The sequence below is a fragment of the Pistacia vera genome, unplaced genomic scaffold (genome assembly GCF_008641045.1).
Source record: "Pistacia vera cultivar Batoury unplaced genomic scaffold, PisVer_v2 Contig92, whole genome shotgun sequence".
In the NCBI taxonomy this organism is placed as follows: domain Eukaryota; kingdom Viridiplantae; phylum Streptophyta; class Magnoliopsida; order Sapindales; family Anacardiaceae; genus Pistacia; species Pistacia vera.
Window position 1 is genome coordinate 233,783 of NW_022196801.1, and position 23,227 is coordinate 257,009.

The window sequence follows — 23,227 nt, forward strand, 5'->3', positions numbered from 1 at the left end:
AAATGCATCAAATCAAACTATATAACCAGATAGGTAACATTGTGACAACAATAAAAACTCAAATTTTTGACGTAAGAACATAACAAATTCGAAAATGCGAAGCACCTAGAAACTTAAATAAAGGAAATCACTCCTCACAAAGTCACACTAGCAATTATTTTCATGCATCATTTTCAGCAAATGACAAACCAAATTCCCCCAATTTTTGCTCCGTTATCTTATCCAAACGCTCAACCATTTCAGGTGTAAGACAATTTTTCCAATCTCCAATCCCACCCTTGCGGTAGAGTGTTTTTATCTCAACAAGAATACTATCAGAAGAATACTTTCCAGTCTTACTAATCTCCAAATTGCTCATATTTTCAAAACTACAAAGCTAAACAATATCCTGAATTTTTCCTTCCTTCGCTTCCTCCAGTGAGAAAGGATATCCCATAAACTCAGCCATTTTCTTCACATAAAAGGATGTATCCTTAATCAAGTCTTCATAATTTAGGAACAATATCTTCTCCGACTGCTCCAAGCTCGCTTTCCAGTACCCTAATAAATGGTCCCAATAAGGGCCATAGTCAGAGACTCCTTTACAAAAGAGCTCAAAAGTCTCTTCTAATGACATGGGTTCTTGATGTCCTGCTTGTAATTTGCTTGCATAGTGCCATAGAGAAACAAACGAATCCTTGGGTTCTTTGCAGATATAAACAAGCTTACTAACAGAGCAAATCCTATATTTGCTGATTTAGTTGTAACTAGGTTTTGAATCTTTTTAAATATTTCTTTATTTCACTTTGTATAAATTGTTGCTGCTGTTACCTACAATCTAGGAGTTAGTTTTGTTGATTTAGTTTACAAGTTTTGTAAGTAATTGATCTATCATATGCAGCGGAAAACAAAAATTCAATCGGTAAATTAATTACCTTTCTTTGCCTAGATCTGAGTATAGACTATACTGTTTACATGTTTATAAACAAAAATTTGTATAAAGTAAATCTATTAAAGGATTAGAATACTTACGTATGTTTGGAGGCTCCTTCGAATATCTCTGATTTCGAACATAAACACTGTTCACCGGCTATTGTTTATCAGTTGTTGTTCACCATCCACTATTCATGGTACTGTTTATGGACTATTCATGGCACTGTTCATCATCTACTGTTCACTATCTACTGTTTATGTCTACTATTCACGTGATTCTTCGCTAATCGATCCAAAGTAGGATCATCCTCACAGAAGTTCACACGAAGATAATCCGCAGAACCCTTGATTATTTTGCTAGAACAATCAAGGGTTTCAAGAATCAAGAAAGAAGAACAAGAAAAGTTTTCTTCTTGAGAGAGAGAGAGATAGGGTGCCTAGGGTTTTAATTGAATGAATGTTTCTCTTATGTTTTAATTTTAGGTTGCACTTATATAGTGCAACAATTAAAACCCTATTCCACGTAAGAATAGTCATGGGCTCCAACCCTAGTTCACCCTTGTAACCAAACACACCCTTTATGGTATTTTAATTAATTAATTATTATTATAATTAAAATCAATTACTATATAATAATATATTAACATTCAATTAATAATAATAATTCACTAAAATGTATACATAGATATATTTAAATATAATCTCACTAATTTAATTTTAATATAAAAAATAAATACAAGCAACAACCTCAGCAAATTTAATTGCATTGTGAGATTACCAAAATACCCTTTCATCCTGAAAGACAAAAATACCCTTCTCACAAATTGATTGTTAAATTATCTTCTAAGTGTTTGACCCGTAGGCACCTCATCATATCGGCAGTGTGTAGTATCGCGATTAACACCAATTAATCGTCTCACTACACACAGACCAAGATTGACCCCTAGCAAGGTATCATGGCCGCCCGATAGATTCAGATTCAATGAAACCGCAGCCTGTCAACGGTATGGTTACCGTGCAATCAAATCTTTTCATCAACTGTTATCTCATCGAGACTGAGGTACATAAATGGTGTCAACCTCAGATATCCTAAACATGTTTGTATTCAGTTAATGGACCAATGACCGAAATAATAAATTGGATTAAGCATCAACTCAATCCCACTGTGGCAACAGATTAGTGTCATTGCTATTTATTGAATTACCCAGTAAGATAACTTCTCCTGTACCCAAGAGTGATGAATCCTTTGTTGATCTACCATAGTCTCGATACACTTCTCAATGTAGCCAATCACTACCGTGTTGATAGCTCCAAATAAAACTACATTGGGCTAGTGTCAAATTACACCAATTGGTGCACAAGGCGCTCTGGTGATCTCAAGTCTAAGGATCACATGCACCATCATCCGTTAGAGGATTTATTCCATAGACACTAGGGTTACCATCCATATGGAATCCTCTGGTGGGTATGTCTAGTGAACTTCCCTCTAACAAGCACCCATGCGTTGCACCAAGTTGTCGGTAAAGAACCTTGACAAGTGAGATCAGTCGCTGCCTTTTGATAGGATCGTTCAAAACTGTGATAGCCTTACCGTATTATCTGTGTCCTTGGTCAAAATAATACTAGGGCTACGGACGTTTCTAGAATGCCCACCATATGTGATCAGAGGGTTTCTCACTATCAAGATTTGATACCCTCGTCACGGTTCTACCATCTTAAGGATATATATCATTACATACACGATATAGAAGAATATGTCTTCTATTGATAAATAAACATTTATTACAGAGTCAATTTTACAATAATTGATTGGCTCTAGGGCACCTACTCTAACAATCTCTCATTTGCACTATAGCTAATCATTCATGTATTTAATACTGAATGACCTTAAGTGTTTTTCATGCTTCTGTTGCGACAGAGGCTTCATCAATGGATCGGCAAGATTGTTATCAGTATGCACTTTACTGATCTGTACATCTTTCCTCTCAACCATTTCTCTGATGAGATGAAAAAGTTTGAGTATGTGTCTAGACTTCTTGTGAGACCATGGTTCCTTTGCTTGAGTAATTGCTCCATTGTTGTCACAATAGATATCTATCGGATCAACAATCGTGGAAGCCACACCAAGTTTGGTGACGAACTTCTTAATCCAGCCTGCCTCTTTGGCCTCATTGGATAATGCAATATACTCAGCCTCCATTGTAGAGTCTGCTACAGTGCTTTGCTTGGAGCTCTTCCAGCTCACTACACCCCTATTGAGACAAAATACAAACCCTGATTGCGATCGAGAATCATCTTTATCCGTTTGGAAACTAGCATCACTATATCCTTTTACAGTGAGCTCATCTTCCCCTCCATAAACCAAGAACATGTCCTTAGTCCTCTTCAGGTACTTAAGGATGTTCTTGACAGCTATCCAGTGACACTCATCTAGATCCGATTGATATCTACTACAAGTACTTAATGCACATGAGACATCAATTCAAGTATATAACATGGCATACATGATGGATCCAATTGCTAACACATATGGGATCCTCTTCATTCTATCCCTCTCATCGTGTGTTTTAGGACACATATCCTTAGAGAGATAGACACCATGTGACATTGGAAGAAATCCCTTCTTAGATTCTTCCATACTGAACCTCTTCATTACCTTGTCAATGTATGTACTTTAACTTAGGCCAAGCAACCTATGTGATCTATCTCGGTAGATCTTTATTCTGATGATGTAGGCTGTTTCTCTTAAGTCTTTCATAGAGAAGCACTTGGATAACCAAGTCTTTACTGACTGCAAGTTCGATATATCATTCCCGATTAGAAGTATGTCATTGACATACAACACTAGAAATGTCATTGCGCTCCCACTCACTTTCTTGTAAACATGGGGCTCATCTTCGTTCTTGATAAAACCGAATTCTTTTACAGCTTCATCAAAATGAATGTTCTAGCTCCTTGAAGCTTGCTTGATTCCATAAATGGATCTCTTCAACTTGCATACCTTCTTAGATTTCCGATCAAAAACGAAACCATCGGGTTGTGTCATATACACATCCTCTTCAAGGTTTCTGTTGAGGAAAGCCATTTTGACATCCATTTGCCAAATCTCATAATCATGATATGCAGCAATTGCAAGCATAATCTGGATGGATTTAATCATGGCAACTAACGAAAAGGTTTTCTCATAGTTAATACCATGAATTTGTTTGAAACCTTTGGCAACCAGTCGTGCTTTATAAGTGTGCACCTTGCCATCCATGTCAGTCTTCTTCTTGAAGACCCATTTACACCCTATGGATTTTACCCCTTCAGATGGTTCCATCAGAGTCCATACTTGGTTCTGGTACATAGAGTCCATCTCAGATTTCATGGCTTTAAGCTATTTAACAAAATCTAGATCTAATATAGCATCTTCGTAGGTTCTGGATTCATCGTCTTGGTAGACAAGTACGTCACCATGTTGAGTCATGAGATAATTATATCTCTTAGGCTCATGGCATACTCTCCCAGATCTACGTAGCTCCTGTGCTACTTGAGGTGGCTCATTTTGATCCACAAGTTGTGGAGTATTCTCCTCCTGATGTTCAACCACTGCTTATGGCATATCTTCCCGTCCTTCGTCTAGTATATCTCGTAGCTCTAGAACTTCATCGAGTTCTACTTTTCTCCCACTAGTACTTCTTAGAAAAAATTCCTTTTCTAAGAAGACACCAGTATGAGCAACAAAAATTTTGCGCTCTTCTGGATGGTAGAAATGGTATCCTTTGGTCTTTTTAAGATACTCCACAAATATAGATTTGTAGGATTTTGGGCCCAACTTGTTCGAAGTCAATTTCTTGACATAAGCTTTGCAACCCCAAATACTTAAATAAGACAAATTGGGCTTTCGGCCATTCCATAGTTCAAATGGAGTTTTGTCTACAGACTTTGATGGCACACGATTCAAAATGTGAGTCGCAGTCTCTAGGGCATAACCCCAGAATGATGCAGGTAAATCACTAAAATTCATCATGGACCTAACCATGTCAAGTAAGGTCATATTCCTCCTTTCAGACACTCCATTGTGTCAAGGTGTATACGAAGGGGTGAATTGTGATAATATCCCACGTTCCTTCAGGTATTCAGAAAACTCTGAGCTTAAGTATTCACCTCTTCGATCTGAACAAAGAGCTTTAATAATTTTGCCCAACATATTATGTACTTCATTCCTGAATTCTTTGAAATTATCAAAGACTTCAAATTTATGTCTCATGAGGTAGACATAACCATATCTACTAAAATCATTAGTAAATGTGATGAAGTAGGAATATCCACCTCTAGCGTCAATTGCTAATGGACCACATACATCACTATGGATGATGCTTAATAGTTCAACAGCCCTTTCACTTTGTCCTATGAAAGGTGACTTGGTCATCTTGCCTAAAAAGCATGACTCGCATACCTCAAATGACTGGAAGTCAAAAGGGTCCAAAACTCCATCCCTTTGAAGTTTTGTAATGCGGGTCTAATTAACATGACCCAATCTACAGTGCTAGAGGTATGTATGGTTTTGTTCGCTATGTTTAGCTTTCTTAGTTTCAACGTTGAGAATATCCTTATTGTTCAAATCAAGAACATATAATTTGTTATAGAACCTTGTAATTCCAAATAGAATCCCATTCAAACTAAAGGACAACAATCCATTAGAAATCTCAAAACTATATCCTATATTATCCAAAGCGGGTACTGAAATAATGTTTTTAGAAATCGCAGGTACAAAATAATAGTCTTTGAGTTCTAATAATAAGCCCGAAGGCAAAGACAAACAATAAGTCCCTACAAATAATGCAGCCACATGTGCTCTATTTCTAACTCGTAGGTCTACTTCTCCCTTGGCGAGCAATCTACTCTGCCTTAGTCCCTGCATATTAGTACAAATGTGATTACCACATCCTGTGTCAATGACCCAAGATGTTGAAGGAGAGAAGTTAATCTCAATCATAAACATACCTGAAGTCGAAGCATCTGACTTGTTCTTGTTTGCGAGGAAAGCCTTGCAGTGCTTCCTCTAGTGGCCAGGCTTGCCACAATAGAAATAGACTACTTTCTCACCTTTCCCAACACCACCCGCGGACTTGAGAGCATCCTCCAGTGGCCAGCCTTGCCACAATAGAAACATACTACCTTTTCACCTTTCCCAATGCCACCCGTAGACTAGAGAACATCATGTCCTTTAGGCTTGGGCTTAGGATTAGCCTTGGCCTTTCCCTTGCCCTTATCCTTACCCTTACCCTTTCCTTTACTGGCAGCTACTAGTAAAATAGGCTTGGACTTCTTCAAGTCTTGCTCTACAGTCCTTAGCATGTTCAAAAGCTCCGACAGGGTTTTCACCATAGCATTCATATTGAAGTTCATTATGAACGGTGCATAAGAGTCAGGAAAGGATTACAGAATTAAATTCACTTGTAATTGTGCATCCAACTCAAGATTTGAAACACTTGATACCCTCGTCACGGTTCTACCATCTTAAGGACATATATCATTACATACACGATATAGAAAATATGCCTTTTATTGATAAATAAACATTTATTACAAAGTCAATTTTACAATAATTGATTGGCTCTAGGGCACCTACACTAACACGTTTAAACACTTTTGTATTATATAAATACTCAATTACATCGATAGAACAGATATACCATTATTCCTCCCAATCTCCTTCTCTTGTTAAAAATCAGCAAAACTAACTCCTAGATTGTAGGTAATAGTAGAAACAACTTACACAAAGTCAAATAAAGAAATATTCAAAAAGATTCAAAACTCAGTTACAACTAAATCAGCAAATACGGGATTTGCTCTGTTATGCACCCTCAAGATGGAGCTCAAGAGTAGAGTCCAATCTTGTCTTTGAGAAGAAGAAATTTGGCTCAGGGAAGTGGTTTGGTTAGAGCATCAGCAAGTTGATCAGTAGGGGAAACATGTGCAATCCAAAGAGAACCACCTTGAACTTGATCACAAATGAAATGAAAATCAATAGCTACATGTTTCATTTGTGAGTGGAAAACGGGAATTTAGTAGAGTTGAGTAGCCCTAACATTATCACAATACACAACAGGACTTGTAGAGAGATGAACATGCAGATCATCTAACAAAAAAGAAACCCAATTAAATTCTACTATTGTGGTAGCAACTTATCGGTATTCAGCTTCGGTGGAGGAACGAACTATCGTCCTCTGCTTCTTTGAACTCCAAGAGATAGCATTTCAACCAAGATAAACAATATAGGCATTAGTAGAGGAAAAGTCTTCCAAATTGCCAGCTCAAACAGCATCAGAGAAGGCATGTAAGGATAAAGGAAAGTCCTTAAATAGATGAAGGTCATCATATATAATGCCACAAAGATAACAAAGTAGTGGTCTAACAAGAGCCCAATGCTCGGTTGTAGGTCTATGCATGAATTGTGAAAGCTTATCAACTGCAAAAGCAATATCAAGGCGAGTAAGAAGAAGATGTTGAAGACTTCCTAGTACTGCCTAAAACTCAGTTGGATCAAGAAGAGTAGACCCACAATGCAATGTAAGAAAAGAGGAACTCGTTGGAAGAGGAGTTGCCACTAGTTTAGCATCAGTCATGTGAGTTCTTGCAAGAATATCCCTTAGATAATGACGCTAAGAGAGTAAAATACCATGGTTGTTTGGGACAACCTCCACACCAAGAAAATATGTCAACAGACCAAGATCCTTTAAAGAGAAACGATCAGCTAAAAGAGTAACAAACCTTTCAACAAAAGAATTACTATCCCCCGTTATAATCAAGTCGTCAACATAAACAAGTAGATAGAGTAGATGGCCCTTCGAGGTAAGTACAAATAAAGATATATCATCATGAGAGTTCTTAAAACCAGAGTTAAGAGAAATGTACGAAATTCTTGATACCAAGCTCAGGGAGCTTGCTTGAGACCATAAATGGCTTTTCTGAGTTCGCAAACATGAGATGGATAATCATGATCAATGAAGTCTTGTGGTTGAGCCATGTAAACAGTCTCAGAGAGGTGACCCTGCAAGAATGCATTATTGATATCAAGTTAATGAAGAGGCCAGCCGCGACTCACAGCTAGGCTTAGTGACAGGCTATTCACAAGTGTACGAAATCATGCAAGTAATAAAGCTCGAGTAAACGAGTGTCGAATCCCAAGAGAACTACCTAACAAGTACCAAACTAGTCTATTTTGTATACTATTTGATGAAACAGGATTTTAAGAATGAGTTTAATGAAAAAGAAAACTAAATAAAAACTAAACAAAAGCAGAATTTTATAAATACTTTGGTATAAAGATCAATATGACTAAACCTAGGGCACATATTTCACACCAATTTAATCCTATGCATTGATAATTATTGCTAACCTAACTAAGCTTATTCTAAAGGCCGAATTCCCTGATATTCCACTAACTTTCTCTCGAACAATTAGCGAATTAACCCTTAAGCAATAACCCAAAACATCTCTAAGTTGGATTTAGGAGCTAAGAGATCATTACGTTCTATGAAATTTACCAGAGCCTCATAGATCGCAGTAACCTATCTCTAGCATTCGCTAAAACTATGGTTTTATTACCTTTGACAAATCAAGTTTCATCTCTCGATCTCAACCCAACCCATGATATCATTCAACTCTCAAATCCTTAAGAATTGAAAGCATTATACATAATAATAAAACTTAGAATTAATGCTCAATAAGAATTAAAAACAATAAAGTCAACACATATTCATAAATTGGGCTACATCTTTAGCCCCAGAAAAGGGATTTAGTTCATAATTGTAGTAATAAAAACAACCATTGTATTCAATAACATGAGTTCAAGAAAGAAAAATAGAAAAACTTCTCTAATTGGTGAACGAGAACTGCAAGAATTCTGACCTCCAACGTAGTAGCTGTCCTTTCTCCTTCTCTAATCTCCCTTAAAACTATTTAAAGACCCTTATTATAGTAATAGGGTTTGGAGGTTACTTAGGAAAGAATTAAATGCCTTCACCCATTCAGATTCGGACTAGGAGAATACAATAACCTAAACAGGCTCGTGACCCATCGCTGTGGCGATAATAACTGTTGCTATGGTAATCGTTCTTTCTATCCAATGAGTCTGTGATCTTTAGAATTTGGTAAAGTAATCAACACAAACTTTGTATCTCTTTGAACAATCTTTCCAACGCCACAAGAATCGTCAAATTCTGATTTCTACAGCTCAAGTTATGATCAAAATAGTAAAGCATGCTCATCTTGAAGAATTTCCAGATTTTATCTTGTATCTTCGACACGTCACAACTTTCTCGTTTCAACTCTGATTCTTGCACCGTTTGTTCCTACTCATCATGAATTCCATCGAAATCATTGTTTTTCCTTCACATATCAGTTTGAACCTAAAAATACTCAAAATACACCCGTGATCCCGTAAAAGGTATTTATGAAAGAATTAACTCAAATTCCACAATTTAAACACATTTTTCCATAAATAATCCAATTAAATCACTAAAAAAATATATACTTTCAAGCTCTTATCACTTAGAACTAGGCGAATGGTGTGGTTTTAACCATGGGACTGAAAGTATCATGATAATCGACTCCCGGGTGTTGACGAAAACCTTTTGCAACCAAGCGAGCCTTAAACTTGTCAGTGGAGCCATCAGAGTTACATTTCATTCTAAAAATCCATTTACAACCAACAATATTATGACTAAGATCAAAAGGGACTAATTCCCATGTCCATTCTGAACTAGAGCATCATATTCTTCTGACATGGCCCGATGCCATTTTGGATCTTTGAGAGCTTGGGTTAGGTTGTGGGTTCAATATCGGTGGATTTGGATAATTGGGTATGAAGATTAACCTTCTTCGCAAGTTTGTGAATGTTGTCTTTGGCTCAAGTGGTCATTGAGTGTGTTGGATGGGAAGGGATACAAGAGGGTTGTCTTGGTGGTAGATTGAATGTTTGAAATTGTAATTTCCAAGAGATATAGTTCTTAGTGGTGAGTTTGAGAGGGCTTGAGCTGCAATGTTAATGCTGATCAGAGTATTGTCTGGATCATTGGTATTGGAAATTGTTGTAGCAGAGGAGTTGTTGGTAGTCTTGGTTGTCATAGCAATAGGTTAAAAGAGAAGAGAAAAAAATCTTAAAGCTTTGATAACATAACAACAGAAGGAAATTGGGAGGAATAACGGTATATTTGCTCTATTGATGTAATTGAGTTTTTATAGAATACAAAAGTGTTTAAACGTGTAAACTAAATCAGCAAAAATAACTCCTAGATTGTAGGTAATAGCAAAAACAACTTATACAAAGTTAGATAAAGAAATATTCAAAGAGATTCAAAACCTAGTTACAACTAAATCAACAAATACGGGATTTGCTCTGTTACTTACAACTTGAATCAATTATAGATTTCGGCAAAGAAGCGTATGGCATATGGGTGGATATTAGATGAAGTGGAGAAAAGTTGTCCTGAATGTTTTAAGAGAAGTTCTGTTTGAGAGGGAATATTAGATAAAGTGTATAAGAATTGTCCTGTATGTTTTTTAATGAGGTGAATTTGTAATAGTGTAAAGAAAAGGAGGTTTACTTTGTAATAGTCCAAAGAAAAATCAAACGCAGTGTTTTTGTTTAATCCATGTACAAAACGCTGCGTTTCTTCATTGTTTTTCACCAACTATAAAAGAGTTGGTCTTCGTTTTCTTCAATATAGAAAACCAATCACACTTTTTAGAGCAGATTTTTTCCCCAATTTTTCGTTCAGTTACAATTTTATCAACAAGATCTTTCATGGTATCAGAGCCAAAGACTAACGTCGATGGAAAACATGAACTCCAAATCCTTTGCTGATTCGGCCAAAATTGAAGCAGAGCAGCTCAGTAATGGCAAATCTCAGCAATTCACAGGTCACTCATCACTTCTAAACTTGTCCGTAAAGTTGGTAGAAAAGAACTATAACTACTGGCGCTCTCAAATTTTACCAGCTCTAGCCTCTCACAAGCTAGATAGCTTCATTTTAGGTACGAATCCTTGCCCTACCCTGTTTGTAATGGAGAAGGTAGAAGGTATTGAACATTCTATTAAACAACCAAACCCTAAGTATTTTAATTGGAAGAAAACTGATCAGTTCTTAGTAAGTTGGTTACTCTCATCAATTTCGGAATCCATGTTTAGACATGTATCAAAATGTAATAGTGCATATGAAATTTGACATACACTTGAATTACATTTTCAGTCAGTCTCAAAGGCTAGAACACTCCATCTTAGAAACTTATTACAAGTTACTAAAAAAGAGTCACAAAACATGAATGACTATATTTTAACAATGAAGGAGTTAGGCGATGAATTGAATGATAGTGGAGTTCACATTAGTGATGAAAAACTGTTGTTATACGTATTCGATGGGTTAGGCTTAGTGTATGATGCAGTAGTAGCCAATCTTGTGTCCAATGTCAGTCATACAAGTTTTCAAGGAGAGCAATTTTTGCTCCATAAGCATGAAATGCGTTTGGAGAAACAGAATAGTGCATTGCTGCATTTTCATGAACAAATGTCATCAGCGTTAATGGCCTCTAAAGGTAGTGTAGTTGAAGGACCTACCTCTAGTGCTCAAAATAGTTCAGGAAGTGGTAAATCAGTCTCCTGGTATAATAAATTCAGCAGCAAATGCCTATCCTCAAGGTGGAATGACAGTTCAACAATCACAACCTCCTCATAATGTTAATTTCGGACCAGGATATTCTCAACACTACAATGGAGTTCCAGGACTGAATCAGCTAGGACATTATAGAACTGATTATGATCGAATGGCTTATAACAGTGCACCTCAAGGTTTCTCTGGAGGTTTTATGTCTTTTCCTAGAGGTCAAGGAAGAGGAATAGGCTATAGTAAGCCAAGATTAATGTGTCAAGTATGTGGGAAGCCTGGCCATTCAGCTATTCACTGCTACCACAGATTTGATCAAGATTATGAGGGTTTTTCTACAACTGGATTTCCTAATGCAGGGCATAATCAATCCTATTTTGTACCTGGTTCAGCTCATTCCCCATTTCCAGTAGCATCCAATGATCCTACACATGCACAAGCCTTTTTTGCTGGAACAAATTTTCAGGATAGGTCTTTTCATATTGATGTTGGAGCTCATCATGATTACACTGCTTATGGAGGTCCTCTAAGAAATCAGTTTGCACCTGGAGCTATTAATACCACTTATCTTTCTCAAGGTTTTAATCAACATCAATCGCATTCTACTGGTTCTTCGGTTAATATAGTCTTTTCTAATCCTGTTGCAAACCTTGATGTGAACTTAGCTTCAGGTTCTCAGATGGCAACACCACAAACTGTGAAGGATCAATCCTGGTACATGGACTCAGGAGCATCCAATCACATGGTTGTTGATCCATCTCAAATAGTGAACAGGACCAACTATTCAGGTTGTTCCAAGGTTCAGGTTGGGAATGGTGAATCTCTGCAGATTACTCATATAGGTACACTGTTACTCCCATCACTTAATTCAAATAGAGTTGTGCATTTTCAAAACATTTTATGTGTTCCAAACATTGCCAAGAATTTATTGAGTATATTACAAATAACACAGGACAATAATGTGATAGTAGAGTTCTATTCTAATTATTGTGTGATAAAGGATAGAAGCAGCAAATTGATACTACTTCAAGGTACAGTTAAGGATGGTCTATACCAGTTGGATGTTCCATCCCAATGTCCTATAGTTGCTGCTGATGTTGCCACTGTTACTGCAAGTCCTAGTGGTCTATTTGTTGCTACCAATCCAGGTGTTCTATTTGGTTCTCAAATGCACTCTAGTAATAATTCAGAAGCTATCTTAAGTCCAGTAGTTAATAAGGCTGTCATTTCATCATTTGTATCAAATAAAACTCCTGCCTACAATAGTGTTGACGATGTATCTACTTCTTCATTACTGTGGCATGCTCGACTTGGGCACCCTAGTGCTAAGTCACTACAAGTTGTATTAAATAAACTGCATGTAAAACATTTGTCTGATTACAATGCAAATTCTGTTTGTGAAGCATGTTTGTTTGGGAAATTAAAACAATGCAGTTTTCCTGTGTTTTTATCATGAGCAAAGTCTCCATTGGAATTAATACATTCTGACTTATAGGGACCTTCTCCAATATCGTCTAGAGAAGGGTATCGGTATTATATAATTTTCTTGGACGATTTCAGCAAATTTACATGGATTTATCCACTCAAAGTCAAGTCTAAAGCATTTGAAGTATTTACCCAGTTTCATATTTTTGTGGAAAAATAATTCAATGCTAAGATTAAAAGTCTACAAACTGATTGGGGTGGGGAGTTTCGTCTTTCTCTAAGTATCTCAGCCACCATGGTATAATGTTCAGACATCCTTACCCTTATTTACACCAGTAGAATGGAAGAATAGAAAGAAAGCACATATCTATTACTAAATTTGGCCTATCTCTCCTAGCTCATGCTAGCATGCCTCTAAATTTTTGGTGGCTAGCCTTCTCCACAGTAGTCTATCTGCTTAACAAACTACCTTCCACTATGCTCAACTTTGTGTCTCCTCTCACTGTGTTGATGCAGCATGAACCCAATTACCTTGATCTTAGAGTCTTCGGGTGCAACTGTTTTCCATATTTCAGACCATATAGTAAACATAAACTCACATTTCATACTGAAAAATGTATATTTATAGGCTATAGTCTGTCTCATAAAGGCTACAAATTTATGACCAAATCTGGAAGAATTTTTGTGGCCAAACAGGTGAAGTTTAATGAAGAAGAATTTCCCTTCAATCTGGTTTTAATGGTACTGCAGACATTAATTCTTCTGGTTTTGTACAAAACATACAGTCTGATTTTGTTCCTTCAAAATCATCTTCTGCATGGTTCATTCCTGGCTGTACAGCAGTCTCTTCTAGCAGACCTATTGACCCAACTGTAGCTACAAGCTTACCTACTGAATCTCCAGTAGGTACTAGTAGAGATGTTAATAAAAACACAGTGTATTCCAAGAGTGTTACTGCGAAGGATATAAGTGAAGAATTACCCACTACATCTCAAGAACATGAACAAATTGTAACATCCTTTGTCTCTCTAGTATGTGTACATGCTGAACCTTCACACTCTGCCAGTGTCACAACTTCAGATATAAGTCCTAATACTTATCATGGTATTAATTTAGAAGTTGTACTGCCTATAACAGCACCAGACCCTGAAGTTTATTCTACTAATATACATCCTATGGTCACACGACTTAAGTCCAAGAATGCACAGTCATCAGCTCAAGCATTCCTCACTACTTAAACCATTCTCAAAGAACCTCACCAAGTTGAAGAAGCATTGTGTATCCCTGAATGGAAGGCTGCTATGGAGAAGGAGTATCAAGCTCTTCTTGACAATCAAACATAGGAGTTAGTCCCATATGAGGAAGGTATGCACATAGTTGGCTGCAAAAGGATTTTTAAAACCAAACTTAATTCTGATGGAACTCTGCAAAAGTATAAAGCTAGGCTTGTGGCTAAAGGGTTTCAACAAACCCCTGGCCTAAACTACTTTGATACATTTTCACCAGTGGTCAAGGCTGCTACAATTCGCATAATGTTCACTTTAGCAGTCCATCACAGTTGGGAGATTCATCAGTTGGATGTGAACAACGCATTTTTAAATGGGGATCTTACGGAGCACGTGTACATGATGCCCCTTAAAGGTTTTTCTCAACCTACTGTTCCAGCACAAGTCTGCAAACTTAGAAAGGCCTTATATGGGTTGAAGCAAGCCCCCAGGGCCTGGTTTGATAAACTAAAAACAGCCTTCTTGTCTTCAGGTTTTAAAAACAGCACTTCGGATATGAGTCTGTTCTTCTACAATGCTGGATCAGTTGTAATTAATTTGTTGGTCTATGTTGATGATATTTTGGTAATTGGAAATGCTCCTGAACTTATAACTAAGGTGATTCAAGATCTGAACAGTCAGTTTGCACTAAAGGTGATGGGTCCAGTTCATTTTTTCCTTGGATTTGAGGTTAAAAGGAATGCTTCTAGTCTGCTTCTTACTCAGTCCAAATATGCCAAAGATTTACTAGAAAAGGCAAATATGGTAGGGTGTAATCCTAGTTCAACTCCCATGGCTGTTGGAACTAAGCTCAGCAAAGAAGAGGGGGAGTTGTTTGACCAACCTACATTTTATCGGAGCATAATTGGAGGCTTACAACACCTAACACTATCCAGGCCTGACTTAGCCTTCATGGTGAATAAATTAAGTCAGTTTCTTCAGCATCCAACCATAGCACATTGGGTAGCATGCAAGAGGGTGTTACGGTATATTCAAGGAACACTGAACCATGGTCTGTAGTTTACAAAACACTCACATCTGGAGCTCGAAGCTTATGCCGATGCTGATTGGGCAAGCGATATTAATGACCGCAGATCTACTAGTGGTTATGCCATTTTCCTTGGTAAAAATCTTGCTCAATGGAGTTTCAAAAAGTAGAAAGTATTGTCCCTCTCATCAACAGAAGCTGAGTACAGATCACTCAATCAAGCTGCCACATAATTTGTCTGGATACAGTAGTTATTTCAAGAATTAAATTTTGATATCAAGCATGCTCCTGTGATCTGGTGCGATAATATGAGTGCACGGGCTCTCTCCTCAAATCCGGTTTTTCATGCTCGCACTAAACACATAGAAATTGAGGTTCACTATGTGCGAGAACTGGTTGCAAGGAAGACTATAGAAGTGCAGTATGTTGCATCTGAGTACCAAAAAACAGATATCTTGACTAAACCTTTATCTGGAGCTAGGTTTCAAATGTTGAGAGAGAAGTTAAATGTAACTACAGAATTACCTGAGTGCACTGACTGAGAAATAATGCAGAAGAAGCACAACAGAAAATTGACTTAGCAAAACATGTCGAAGCTAACTGTGTTAATGAACAGATATAGCAGGACATGCTAAAAATGCAGAAAACTGAAAATGCAGAAAGTTGAATGTGTTTATAGAATGTATGTGGGAGTAGAATGATATTGCAGGTCATGTTAGAATTCAATGTAGAAATTGCAAAAAGGTGAATGTGTTAGAAAAATGCAGAAAACTGAATATGTGAGTAGAATGCTGCAGAATTTCAATGCAGAAAATGCAGCAAGATGATTGTGTTTAGTACAATGCAGAAAACTGATTGTGTTAGTAAAATGCAGAAAAGCTGAATTGTTAGAAAAATGCAGAAAGTTGAATGTGTTTATAGAATGTATGTGGGAGTAGAGTGATATTGCAGGTCATGCTGGAATTTAATGTAGAAATGCAGAAAGGTGAATGTGTCAGAAAAATGCAGAAAACTGAATATGTGAGTAGAATGCTGCAGAAGTTCAATGCAGATGCAGCAAGCTGATTATGTTTAGTACAATGCAAAAAACTAATTGTGTTAGTAAAATGTAGAAAAGCTGAAGTGTTAGAAAAATGCAGAAAACTGAATATGTGAGTAGAATGCTGCAGAAGTTCAATGCAGAAAGCTGATTGTGTTTTGTACAATGCAGAAAGCTGATTGTGTTAGTAAAATGCAGAAAAGCTGAATTGTTAGAAAAATGCAGAAAGTTGAATGTGTTTATAGAATGTATGTGGGAGTAGAGTGATATTGCAGGTCATGCTGGAATTTAATGTAGAAATGCAGAAAGGTGAATGTGTCAGAAAAATGCAGAAAACTGAATATGTGAGTAGAATGCTGCAGAAGTTCAATGCAGAAAATGCAGAAAGCTGATTGTGTTTAGTACAATGCAGAAAACTGATTGTGTTAGTAAAATGCAGAAAAGCTGAAGTGTTAGAAAAATGCAGAAAACTGAATATGTGAGTAGAATGCTGCAGAAGTTCAATGCAGAAAATGCAGAAAGCTGATTGTGTTTTGTACAATGCAGAAAGCTGATTGTGTTAGTAAAATGCAGAAAAGCTGAAGTGTTAGAAAAATGCAGAAAGTTGAACGGGATAGTAGAATGAATATGTTAGTGAAAAAAAAAAAAAAAAAAGGGAAAAACATAATGGAATTGAAGTTGTGTTTAAGAGGGAATATTAGGTATAATGTAGAAGAACTTGCTTGTATGTTTGATGGGATTAATCTGGAATGATAAGAGAGAAGGTTTTTGTTTGAGAGGGAATATTAGATGAAGTGGAGAAAAGTTGTTCTGAATGTTTGAAGAGAAGTTCTGTTTGAGAGGGAATATTAGATAAAGTGTAGAAGAATTGTCCTATATGTTTCTGAATGAGGTGAATTGTAATAGTGTAAAGAAAAGGGGGTTTACTGTAATAGTCCAAAGAAAAATCAAAAGCAGCGTTTTTGTTTAATCCATGTACAAAACGCTGCATTTCTTCATTGTTTTTCACCAACTATAAAAGAGTTTATCTTCATCTTCTTCAATATGGAAAACTAGTCACACTTTTTAGAGCAGATTTTTTCCCCAATTTTTCGTTCAGTTACAATTTTATCAAAAGATCTTTCAGTGGACATAAGAGGTAGAGATCCTGGCTCTGGCTTAATTCCTTTCCTGAAAAAATCAATCTCTAAAATGGGAACACAGATGTGGGGACTCTGAGTGAGCAAGGGGGATGTGGAATTGTCAAATTGAGTTCTGGTGACAATGGCCAAGGGCGGACCCAGGCCCCTTGAGGGTAGGCCCAGGCCTCCCCTCGACTTTAAAAAAAAAAATTGAAATTTTTTTTTAAAAGGTAAAAAAAAAAGTTAAAAGTTAAAAAATTAAAAGGTTAGGTTTTATCTCTTTTATATTCAAGTTTTTCTTCCCCAATTCCCAACTTCCTATTTACATGCAGATCTGGATTTGGGGTGATTGTACTCCATATATTTGTAAACCTTTGTGTATTTTACTTTTGTTAAAGTTGTGATTGAGCTCTAAATCTATGTAGAATATTTTTGGTGGATTTGTGGTTGTTGTAAATGATAATCCTATTTTTTCCAATGATTTTGCATTGAATTTTCATAGGATTTAGGATACTTCTTATACAATTTGGGCCATAATTATTATCTAATTCTATTAATTTGTCTTTGCAGACCTAAACGATGATTTTGAGCATAAATGATAGGTTTGAATGTAAATTGCGTAACTTGAGCTTGGAAACTCAGAATGACCTGATTTTAGAATCTTTGGAAAGCTAAGAAGCAGAGCTACAACTTTCATGTTTTGGGTTTTTCCTAATTCTGACTGGACAGGGGTGAAAACTTGGCTTGAAATCGTGAACAGTATGTTAGAAACTGAAGAAAAACGTCTTTGGACGTACTTTAGTATTTCTATCATAACTTGAGCTGTAGACCTTAGATTGTGCTGATTGAGTAGAAAGATAATTTAAAGGGCTACAATTCATATATGTTTAAGACTTTTCCATATTCAGACTCTTAATGTCAACTTTGGCCCAAAATATTCTCACCGCGGCAAGGAAAAAGCTTCGCCGCGGCGAAACTGCGTAAGATGTGAAAAATAAAACGACGCGTTTTGGCTTGCTAGGGCTTGGTCCTTAAGTGAAAAAGGTATAAATTAGCACGAAAATGAAAGAAAAAGGGTCTTGGTTCGTCATTTGGAAGGCAGCTCTTGGAAGGAGAAGATTATTGAAAATTTGAGCTTTAAATTAGAGAAGATTTCTCCATCTTTTGCTTGTTTTTCAATGATGAATCTTGATTTAGTTTGTTTTTGTTATTTTGTTTTGTTTTTTAGTATGAACTAAGTTGTTTAGCTAGGGTTTGATGTAACCTTGATACAATTATTCAAATTTATATGAATTAATTTACTTTGAGTTTTAATTTCATGATTGAGTGTTTATCTCTTTGCTTAATGACTTTTGGATGCTTGATCACCATTCAAATTTGTGTTATTCACAATGAGACTAAAAAGTGATTTGTGATTGTGCCTCTTGGGATAAATACCGTAGATTAAGCAAACGCTAGAGATAGGTTTAGAGATTTATGAAATCTAGATAGAATTCCATAAAGGTTAAAAAATTTTGAACTATTAATCTTCATTTTGTTGGATACGGAAGCTTAATAAGGATAAATAGGAAAATATAGCTGGAGAAGGTATGTTTTACAACTTAGGGAATTATATTTTCAATCAAGGAATTAGAACTTGGGTAATAGAATCTATGATTTGTGTTAGCGTATCTAGGTGAAATCAACACCCTAGCATTTTTTTTAGCATTTTGTTTAATTAGTTAAGTTGTTGGGTTTTGCTTTAATTTTGTTATCATTCATTTATATTTTCTTAAATTGTATTTAGTTCATTAATTTTCCATCAATCCAATTTATTGTTACTTCAATTAGGACTTAAATTAGAGAAATCGATGCTTAGTAACACTATCCTCATGGGAACGATATTCTACTTATCACTTTATTACTTTTTGCAACTAGTACACTTGCTACATTTGTATGTTTGTCAAAAATATGCATCAGTAAACTCTTTTGATTATATTGGATTTAAGTGGATCGTTAGATTCCCGTGGTTTTTTTATCTCTTCACATTGAAGAGATTTTTTCACGTAACAATTTTCTTGTGTTTCTTTGTGAATTAGATTTTATTTTCTTATGTTTTCACCAGTTGATTGGCAAACAGTTGCGGAGCGAGGGGGCCCCCAGACAAAAATTCTGGATCCGCCACTAGCTATGCCTGATATGTGAAAACAAAGAAATGTAAACATGCATTGTCTTACATTCCATTCTGGTACATGATAGTATGATACCAATTCAATGATAGAGATATCAATTTGATTCATTCCATCCTGGTACAGTCGCATTTTGTGAAATCTCTGAGCTTCTATCCTTTCTATAATTCAGTTGTGGAGCCGGCGCTGGCCCAGGGTGGACCAGCCCTCCCTGAAATTTAAAAAAAGAAAATCCAAAAGGTTTTATGAATTTGTAATTACACCCTAATCAATTTAAATAATTTCTAAATTATTAATGTAATTATCAAAAACAAGATAAATAGAATGCTTAAATTATAAGTAAATAAGGTCCGTCTTATACAAATTTAATTTAACTCGTTATATGTAAAAAAAATTATAAAGTTTCCTAAACTTGATAATTATGGTTTTAATGTAGGAAAAATATATTATTACCATAAAAATAGGCCTCTAATTGGTTTCTTTAATTTAGTTTATTCATTAAAAAAATGGTATTTTTATGGGTTTTGTTATGTTAGTATGATTTAACAAGGATTATTTGCTGAACTTTATGGATGTCTTCTCAGAGGAATAACTAATTAGATAATCTTTAACAAACAAAAATGGCATCTTTAACAAAGGAGTTTATAACCACTATAAATTCATTCCTTAATGGAGAATGTTGGAACTTGGAACCTCCTATAAATTAATGGCTTTTACTATTTAAAGTACTTAAATTATTGGGCAAAGGAATGCTTTGAAAAACACTTCAAACAAAATTCTGCTCAAACCTTTAGGGGACATGGGATTATGGCGAAGGTCAGAGACTTAAGCCAGGTGGTGCCACTTTTTGGAACGCTGCAGATGAAAATATCAGTAGGCTGAGCCTTGTAGTGACCTTGAGCAAAGATGGCGCCTCTAGTAAATAAGAATAGCACCAAAAGCCTTTGTAGAAGCAAATATCCCCGTAAGCTTTCCAGCCATTTTCTTTAGGAAGAGCTGAAACTATATCTCTGCATGCTTTTAGGGTTTCAGGACGGACTTCATCTTCTTGCTTGGAGAATTTGGAGGGAGCATGTTTGTCAGAAGGGAACTGGGATTCCATGACTGCAACAAAAACAATCTAAAGATTCAATGTTAAGTAATTTAACATGATACAATAATTAATAAAACGATTTTATATATAGATGGTTCTACCGACAATCACTATGTAATTTTGGCATTCAATGTTATACGCTCTGTAATGTTTATTTTGCATGTTTAACGTGAATTCAACCATGAATGATTTGTTTGCATAAAAAGTGAAAAGAAAATCATGAATATATTATTTAATCTCACTAAACTACACCGTGAATGGATAATGTCAGATGGATGGGCAATGATTTGAATAATTATCAACCTGCCCCTTCAATTATTTAATAACTTTTACAAAGAGATTATTATTATTTTTTATGACTTGAGGCTATCCATATCAATTTTGTGTATACTTCAATTAATTCCTCAAATCTTTGAAATTATTGGCTAATTAAATATTTTAATGGTCACTCTTATTAATAAAACTCTTAAATTATTGACCGATTAAGAGTTACAATGACCATCCTTATTAGAGTGGTCAATTATTTAGCTACATCTATATTGGTATGGAAAACAATATAGATGTAAATCAAACAAGATCTGATGTTTGGTACGTATTACTTTCTTTATGTCAAATCATACTATTTTATTTTTCATCTCTATTGATAAAAAATCATATTGCATAAGGCAGATGCAAATGCTGACAAATATATTCACGTGGTCACTACCCAGGTCCCGCAAAGATTTTGAAATTTCATATATAAATAAATATAATTTTATCCATTAAAAGTTAAAATTCCTCTGACCCCATTATTCCTTAACCTTTACCTTTAGGCCCCCTTCCTTCTTCATTATTTACTGCCTACGCTATCTCTCTTCAACCTCGTCAGAATCTTAAGACAAAGCATATCACAGAGACAGAAAGGCTAATTAATTTTTTGTAAATGATGCATTTACTAGTAATGCTACAAAACATACTTAATAAATAACTAATTATAACAGGTAAGATAATTACAACAACAAAAAATAAAATTTGGAACATAGAAAATGGAAAATTGAAAATGAGAAGCTAGCACATGGACACTTAAATCGAAGAAATCGATCATTTTCAGCAAAAAAACATAAATGACCGCAAGAAAAAAAAAACATTAATTTCTCTTAATTGTTTCATTTTCAGATTAATAAAATAAGAATGCGTCCTTTAATTTATAGATGGTTCTACCATAAGTAATACTAATTAACCATTTTTACCCTCTTATATTCAATTTTCAGAAAAATAAAATCTTTAAGTGATGCATAAAATATAATCTCCATAGCCAAATTGCCTGGCTAAACCTCATATTGAATGAGTTGCATATCTTAGAAAAGCTAAATACAATAAAATTTAAAGAAAAATTCATGAGCTACATGACGTCATGACATGTAAGAATAAAATCCAAAAATTAAGTAAAACGACAAATTAAAAAATTACCATAAAAATTAGAGATCCAAGGTTTGCAAAGATAGTGAGAATGTGCTCTTATAATATGCTAATTACAGTAAAACCTCACTATAGTGATACTCTATGTAGGAATAAACTCTACGTAGTCATAAAAAATTTTAATCTTAATTTAGAATAGTTATAAATAAGAATAAACTCCACATTGTTATAAGTTATAATTTTTCTAATTCCTGCCTTAAGGAAAGTTGCTTCTTATTGAGTATGAGCAAGTGGTGAAAAACACATAGGGAGTTTAGTTTAAAGGGAGATATTGAGTAAACTGAGTTGGTTAAAGTTGATTAGTTTTAAATGTAGTAATTGGGTTTAGTTTGCAAACTTTACAAATGTCATGTTGTTAGTATAATTTCACTTAAGTGAAACGACTGAGTTTTGTGTAAAATGGGGAATGTATAAATTAGCTTCCCCTGCTCTATTTTCAGTTAATGAAATAAACCCAGATTTTCCAGAATAGTCTTCGTCAACTTCATGCTTTTCTTTCTAACAATTTCACGGAAAGGGTGGGTAAAATAGGAGGACTGCTTGGAATAGTAAAGCTTACACTTTCAGTGTTCATCTTTACTGATTTTGAGTGAGAGTTATCCAAATCAAAGCTAAGATTCACCATAGACGTGTGTCTAGGGCTCTGATACCATGAAGGATTTAAGAACAAGAAGCAAAAAATCAAGAAATCAAGAAACAAGAAAAGCGTGAAGTTGACGAAGACTATTCTGGAAAATCTGGGTTTATTTCATTAACTGAAAACAGAGCAGGGGAAGCTAATTTATACATTCCCCATTTTACACAAAACTCAGTCGTTTCACTTAAGTGAAATTATACTAACAACATGACATTTGTAAAGTTTGCAAACTAAACCCAATTACTACATTTAAAACTAATCAACTTTAACCAACTCAGTTTACTCAATATCTCCCCTTAAACTAAACTCCCTATGTGTTTTTCTCCATCTGCTCATACTCAATATCTCCTCTTAAATGAAACTCCAATTCTGTTTCTCATTTTTATTTTCAATCTTCTTTCTTTTCCCTTTTTTTTTTTTTTTTTCATCTGCCTATACTTGTATACCACCTTTCATTAACTACATCAGC

General features: G+C 35.4%; 1 pseudogene; it reads right to left on the reverse strand.

The window, feature by feature from the left end:
• Positions 1–160: 160 nt before the first annotated feature.
• Positions 161–20,807, reverse strand: LOC116120057 (annotated as a pseudogene).
• Between the last annotated feature and the right edge of the window lie 2,420 nt (positions 20,808–23,227).